Source organism: Palaemon carinicauda, chromosome 44 (genome assembly GCF_036898095.1).
Source record: "Palaemon carinicauda isolate YSFRI2023 chromosome 44, ASM3689809v2, whole genome shotgun sequence".
Taxonomy (NCBI): Eukaryota; Metazoa; Arthropoda; class Malacostraca; order Decapoda; family Palaemonidae; genus Palaemon; species Palaemon carinicauda.
In genome coordinates this window covers 27,325,587-27,333,086 of record NC_090768.1, presented here as the reverse complement: position 1 = coordinate 27,333,086, position 7,500 = coordinate 27,325,587, and the positions used below count along the sequence as shown (strand labels likewise).

At 35.5% G+C, this 7,500-nt stretch overlaps 1 long non-coding RNA gene across 1 annotated transcript in view; it reads right to left on the bottom strand.

The window, feature by feature from the left end:
• The window catches only part of LOC137634249 (uncharacterized), a 132,216-nt gene extending 128,565 nt beyond the window's left edge, over window positions 1-3,651 (bottom strand). The window contains exon 1 of the long non-coding RNA XR_011042492.1: window positions 3,516-3,651. This is a non-coding gene — a long non-coding RNA (uncharacterized lncRNA). The remainder of the gene's footprint in view (window positions 1-3,515) is intronic.
• Window positions 3,652-7,500: the final 3,849 nt, after the last annotated feature.

Sequence of the window (7,500 nt, the reverse complement as noted above, 5' to 3'; positions counted from 1 at the left end):
ATATATATATATATATATATATATATATATATATATATATGCATGTGTGTATATATATTATATACATATGCATGTGTGTATATATATATATATATATATATATATATATATATCCTGTATATATACATACATATATATATGTATATATACATATATATATATATATATATATATATATATATATATATATATATATATATATATATATATATATATATGTTTGTGTGTATTGTAGCCACGGAAAGAAAAATTAAAAGACTTGATTGTAGTTAGTACTTTCGTCCATTAGGGACATCGACAGACTTAAAAATGAGAATACTTATACAAAGACATCACATTTATACAGGAGAAGGGGATCCAACAGCTGTCAATTTCTTAATAATTCTGGAAAAGTCAGATTTTAGATAAAAAGATATTACCGGATTAAAGAAAACCTGACCAGGACTTAGAAAGAAATTGGAATCTAAGCCCTAGTCTGTTTTCCGTTAATCCGGTATTATCCTTTTATCTAAAATCTGACTTTTTCGGAGTTATTAAGAAATTGACAGTTGTTAGATCCCCTTCTCCTGTATAAATACGATGTCTTTGTATATGTATTCTCATTGTTAAGTCAGTTAATGTCTCTAATGGACGAAAGTACTACCTCAAATCAAGTCTTTTAATTTTTCCTTCCGTGGATATGATACATTTTATATTCACCACGTGTCAGCTTTCATGATTTATATACACAAACACACTCACACACTCACCTACACACATATGTAGGACTATCTCCCCAGTACACAAACTTATTACGTTTAGTCTACCTCCACAGAAACATGCATTAGTAAAAAAAAAAATAAACTTTAGACATAAATCAAATTTTTCTCCTACTGCATTTATTGAAGAAGTTACAAAGAAAATAAATGATGCTATCAATATTCCCTGTGATCATGATGACCAACGTCTGTTGGGAGCTGAGTGTGTTAACTGTCTTACGACCACTTATAATAAAGTAAGTAAAAGTGAATATGATACCATGTGCCCACCTTTGGAAAAGTCTATAACTATAAAAGACCAATCTCCTTGGTTTGATGGGGAGACGTTGGTGAAAAAGAGGGAAAAAGACGTAAAAAAAGAAAGTGGAATAGGTTAAAAACTGAAAGTACTTCGGTAAAATACAAAACTGCTGCGTGTCAATATAACTACCTACTAAGAAGGAAAAAAAAGTGAATACTATAAGAAAACGGTCATCGAAGCAGCAACAGACATAAATAAGTTATATCGTCTCATAAATGGTAGAATGGGAAATGTAAAAGAAAAGAAGCTACCTGATGGATACAGTGACCAGAAACTAGCAAATAATTTTCAAGTATTCTTTAAAAACAAAATTGAAAATATAACCAGGTCATTTGTAAATACTCAACATCAGATTAATGATACACTAGGCACATAGACAAAATTGATGCGATTTAACAACACAACACAAGATGACATAACCAGAATTATCAAGAGAGCAAAGAAAACAAACTGCGCGATCGATCCTATGCCAATATCTGAAGTAATTGGAGAAACTTTTCTAGTCTAGCCGAAATAATAATGAGAATAGCAAATGCAAGCATTGATGAATGTAAGTTTCCCAAATCTGAGAAAATGGCTAGAGTCACGATAGTTCTGAAAAATGCGCTGGACTACCAGGAATTAAGCTCATATAGACCTATTTCGAATCTATCCTTTGTTTCAAAAGTGCTGGAATAGGTAATTCTTGAACAACTAGTCTACTTAGAAGTAATAGAAGCTTTGCCTAACAACCAATCTGCTTACAGAAAACTATACTCTTCGGAGACAGCCATCTGCTCTATTGTAAATGATATGCTGCAAATGATGGATGAAAATAAATGTGATATTTTAATATTGCTCGATCTCAGTGCTGCTTTTGATACAGCCGTGCATGAACTGCTACTAAATGATCTACGGTCCATCGGCGTTGAAGATCAAGGCTTCGAATACCTAAGACTACTTAGTTGGTAGAAATTACTGTGTAGAAATTGGGAACTCTTATTCATCATATGAACCCTTAAACAGAGGGGTACCCCAAGGGATGGGAGTGTACTTGGCCCTATCTTATCCTGCATCTATACTATTGGTCTATCGAAACTACTACAAAGGCATGGCGTGAAGTTTAAACTATTTGCGGATGACACAATTGTACTTCTCCATAAATGATACAGATAACACTAATGACACTCTAAACCGATTCCTTGATAGCGTTAGAGAATGGATGAAATTTAAACAACTAAAATTAAAGGAGAACAAAACTGAATTCATGGTGGTGGGTAAGAGAAACAGCGTGAGAAACTTGGGTGATATTCAAATGAACGATTTCTAGTAAAGTTCGAGATCTAGGTGTATTTCTTGGGTGTAACCTGTCTCTAAATGCCCAAATAAATAATGTAATAAAAACTGTTGGTTATCATCTAAAAAATATTGCATTTATAAAAAGTACCAGGACGGAAATTCTGTAAAGAAACTTGTAATAAACTGCGTTATTACTAGGATTGACTGCTGCAACTCTATCTACTACAATTTACCAAAAGTGCAACTTAAGAAATTACAAAACATAATAAACAGAGGAGCGAGACTGATAAAAGGTGTCCCACCTAGAGAAAATATCACCTCTAAACTAATTGATTTACACTGGCTGCCGATTAAAGCGAGCATTGAATTTAAAATATGTACAATAACCCACCGAGTTATCTGAACCGGGCGTCCAAAATTCTTAAGAGAATTGCTACATATTGCGCAGCCAACAAATCGTGCCGACACGAGAATAGTTACAGATGGCTTAAAACTGTTGGAACTTAGATTTATGTCTACTGTAGGCTCTAGAGCCTATAAATATGCGGCCCCGAGACTATATAATAAGCTCCCACGAAACATCCAAATTATTAAAGACATTAAGGCTTTCAAGAGGAAATTGAAGATTTTCTTATTTCAACAGTCATACAACAGTGACGATTTAACAATAAATGAACAATACACAATATGAAATGTTAAACACTTTGAACGAATAAGGTAAAACGACAGTGGAGGTCCTGTAGAGATTGGGGTTCCCCTGCTGTATGGAACCTGAAAAGCAGCCATCACAGAAAGAAAGAAAGAAAGCAATACGGTCTGGCCAGTCAAAGGATCCAATAACTCTCTAGTGGTAGTATCTCAACAGGCGGCTCGCGTCCGGGCCGCCAACCAACTACCTACATAAACATGTTTATAAAATATTAGCCTATCAACCTACCAACCGCTAGGCCTATACACTTACATACCGCCAAGCACTATAAGCGAGCAGGGCTTCTGATCGATTCCAAAATACAGCATATACAGTATAATGATATTAAAATTATTTCATTTAAATCACAACTGTTCTTATCTAACTATGTGATGTTCTAAAAATCGTAGGAAGTTGGCAGGAAGAGTTGCACATAGATGCTGTGACTACACAAAACATGGCATAAATATCACTACGTATGTCTCCTTACCCTTGAAACGGTATCTGTCTGTTCTTGGAGAATCCCTGCGTTATATTATGTAACCTTTTACTGCGCAAAGTATCAGTTTTGATCAGAGGGGAAAAAATCACAAAGAAGCAAATCAAACTTCGCGGCTCCGTGTTGCAGGTAGGCACTAAACTCACTAATATGGGAAGAGCGCCGCCCTGGTGGCAGAACCAGAAACTAAGCGGGTCTTTAATTCAAGAAGCGTCACCAGTTCTAATAATTCAATGAAAATATATATATATATATATATATATATATATATATATATATATATATATATATATATATATATATATATGGTATATTATAATTATGTATATAACCGAAAATGTATGTTATACTGTATACGTCCGGTTACAAATCTAATGGGTAGCGATAATTATATATTCAATGTGATTCTGCCTCATGCAATAAAAGGGGTTGCTGATGAGCCTTCAGCCTAAGTGAATGAAGAGACGTGTTTTGCCAAAAATATTTCACCAAATCAAGGATGAATAGGGCAGTGACTAATAAACTGTACTTTGAGTATGTGCGTGTGCGTGTGTGTCTGTGTGCGTGTGTGTCTGTGTGTGTGAAGGATGAACCGTCCAAGAGAGAGAAAGAGAGAGAGAGAGAGAGAGAGAGAGAGAGAGAGAGAGAAGGGGGGGGGGAAGTGCTTGGTTTTTAAGGGAAACACTATGCTCAATTTTGTATAGTGTTTTAAGATCTATGGGTGGACATAAAACTCAAGCCGAGAATAGTTATAAATATCTATAAAATGCAATAAAAAAACAGGATATCGACAAATAAATTTTGTCTCTTGATGGACGCGTTTAATCGGTTGAATGCAGAATTCTCTCTCTCTCTCTCTCTCTCTCTCTCTCCTCTCCTCTCTCTCTCTCTCTCTCTCTCTCTCTCTCTCTCTCTCTCTCTCATTGGTAAGAATCAATTAGGATATTCGAAATAAACGCTATTAAAGAAGAAGAGCCGCTGATAAGAAAAAAAATGAAAATCAGGTATCAAAATAATAGGCCTATGTCTACTGAACCCAATATAGATTCTACATAAACAACCTGGTATATGTTGTCACTTCGGTGAAATTTCACGTGGGTCAGTTAGAAATCTTTTTATATAGTCATATAAATCAATCAAAAAAAGGAAGTTAGGCCTATCTATTTTTCTACTTTCATTCTACACTGAACTACTCTCGACTGATTTCGCAAACCTCAGGCTTTACTTATCGCTCGACATAAACTATTAAGATCGCCATATTTGCCTACATTTCTCTTTATACTCACTAAAAGTTTCTACATTTTTAAATTCCTTACTATTCAAGGTCGTGTGAGCATCATCTACAATTGTATCCACTGTTTAATGGCCTGTTTAATTTTTGCTGCCTTATTTTTTTTTTTTTTTTATTCAGACTAACTATTCTACTTTCAGTATCGGCTAACCACTTATCCACTGTATGTTGCTCCAACCTTCCTTTTTTCTTAAGTGCAACTTGAAAAATTACAAAACATAATAAACAGAGGAGCAGGACTGATAAAAGGTTTCTCACTTAGAGAAAGGATCTCCCCTATACTGATTGATTTATACTGGCTGCCGATTAAAGCGAAAATTGAATTTGAAATAAGTACTATAACCCACCAAGTTATCTGAACCGGTTGTCCAAAATACTTAAGAGAATTGCTACATATTGCGCAGCCAACAAATCGTGTCACACGAGAATAGTTACAGATGGCTTCAAACTGTTGGAACCTAGATATATGTCTACTGTAGGCTCCAGAGCCTTTAAATATGCAGCCCAGAGACTATATAATAAGCTCCCACGAACATTCGAATGATTGAAGGCATTAACGCTTTCAAGAGGAAACTGAAGACTCTTATTTCAACAGTCATACAGCAGTGACGATTTAACAGTAAATGAACAATATGCGATATGAAACGTTAAAAACTCTGAACGAACAAGGTAAAACGACAGTGGAGGTCCTGTAGAGATTGCGGTTCCCCTGCTGTATGGGACCTGAAAAGCAGCCATCACAGAAAAAAAGAATACCATACTGTCTGGCCAGTCAAAGGATCCAATAACTCTCTAGTGGTAGTACCTCATCGGGCGGTTGGTGCCCTGGCCAACCTACTACCTATATAAACATGTTTATAAAATATCAGCCTATCAACCTACCAACCGCTAGGCCTATACACCTACATTCCACCAAGCACTATGAGCGAGCAGGGCTTCTGATCGAATTCCAAAATACAGCATATACAGTATAATGATATTAAAATTATTTCATTTAAATCACAACTGCTCTTATCTAACTATGTGATGGGCTAAAAATCGTAAGACGTTGGCAGGAAGAGTTACACATAGAAGTTCCTGACTACACAAAACATGGCATAAATATCACTACGTGTGTTTGCTTACCCTTGAAACGGTATCTGTCTGTTCTTGGAGAATCCCTACGTTATATTCCGTAACCGTTTACGGCACAAAGTATCAGTTTTGATCACAGGGGGGAAAATCACAAAGCAAATCAAACTCCTCGGTTCTTTCGCGTTGCCGGTAGGCACTAAATTCACTAATGTGGAAGGAGCACCGCCCTGGTGGCGGAACCAAAAACTAAGCGGGTCTTTAATTTAAGGAACGCCACCAGTTCTAATAGTTCAGTAATACAGTATATATGAAGATAATATTTATGTATATAACTGAAAATGTATGTTATACTTCATACGTCTGGTTACAAATCTAATTGGTAGCGATAATTATATATTCAATGTGATTCTGCCTCATGCAATAAAAGGGGTTGCTGATGAGCCTTCAGCCTAAGTGAATAAAGAGACGTGTTTTGCCAAAAGGGTTCAGCAAATCAAGGATGAATAGGGCAGTGACTGATAAGCTGTTCTCTGAGCGTGTGTGTGTGTGTGAAGGATGAACCGTCAGAGAGAGAGAGAGAGAGAGAGAGAGAGAGAGAGAGAGGCGGGAAATGCTTGGTTTCAAGGGAAACTATACTCAGTTTTGTTTAGTGTTTTAAGAGATATGAATAGACGTAAAACTCAAGCCGAGAATAGTTGTGAATATCTATATCATGCAAAAAAAGAGAGAATATCGACCATTGAATTTTGTATCTTGATGGTCGCGTTTAATCAATCTCTCTCTCTCTCTCTCTCTCTCTCTCTCTCTCTCTCTCTCTCTCTCTCTCTCTCTCTCTCTCTCTCTCTCTCTCTCTCTCATTGGTAAGAATCAATTAGGATATTCGAAATAAACGCTATTAGAAAAGAAGAGCAGATGATAAGAAGAAATGAAAATCAGGTATCAAAATAATAGGCCTATGTCTACTGAACCCAATATAGATTCTACATAAACAACCTGGTATATGTTGTCACTTCGGTGAAATTTCACGATGGTTAGTTGAAAAAAAAAATTATATAGTCATATAAATAGAAAAAAAAAACGGAAGATAGGCCTATTTATTTTTCTACTTTCGTTCTACACTGAACTACTCTCGACTGATTTCGCAGACCTCAAGGATTCACTAATCGCTTGACATAAACTATTAAGATCGTCATATTTGCCTACATTTCTCTTTATACACACTAAAAGTTGCTACATTTTAAAATTCTACATTCAAGGTCCTGTGAGCATCATCTACATTTATATCCACTGTTTATATGGCCTGTTTAATTTTTGCTGCCTTATTGTTTATTCTCAGACTAACTTCTATTTTCAGTATCAGCTAACCCCTTATCCACTGTATGTTTCTGTAACCTTCTTTTATCTGGGTTATTCCTACCTATATTTCCACAGAAACTTTTTTCTGTTATTTTCCCTGTTGAATTCGTGTTAGCGGAGTTAGTTATTTGTGTTGATTCTTTAAACTCAAATTTTATGGGAAGTTGCTTGCTTATGTTTTTCACCTACTTGTGTAGGCTCTAATTCTAAATTATATTTCACCCCTATGTTGTTTTGAACTGATACCAACATCAT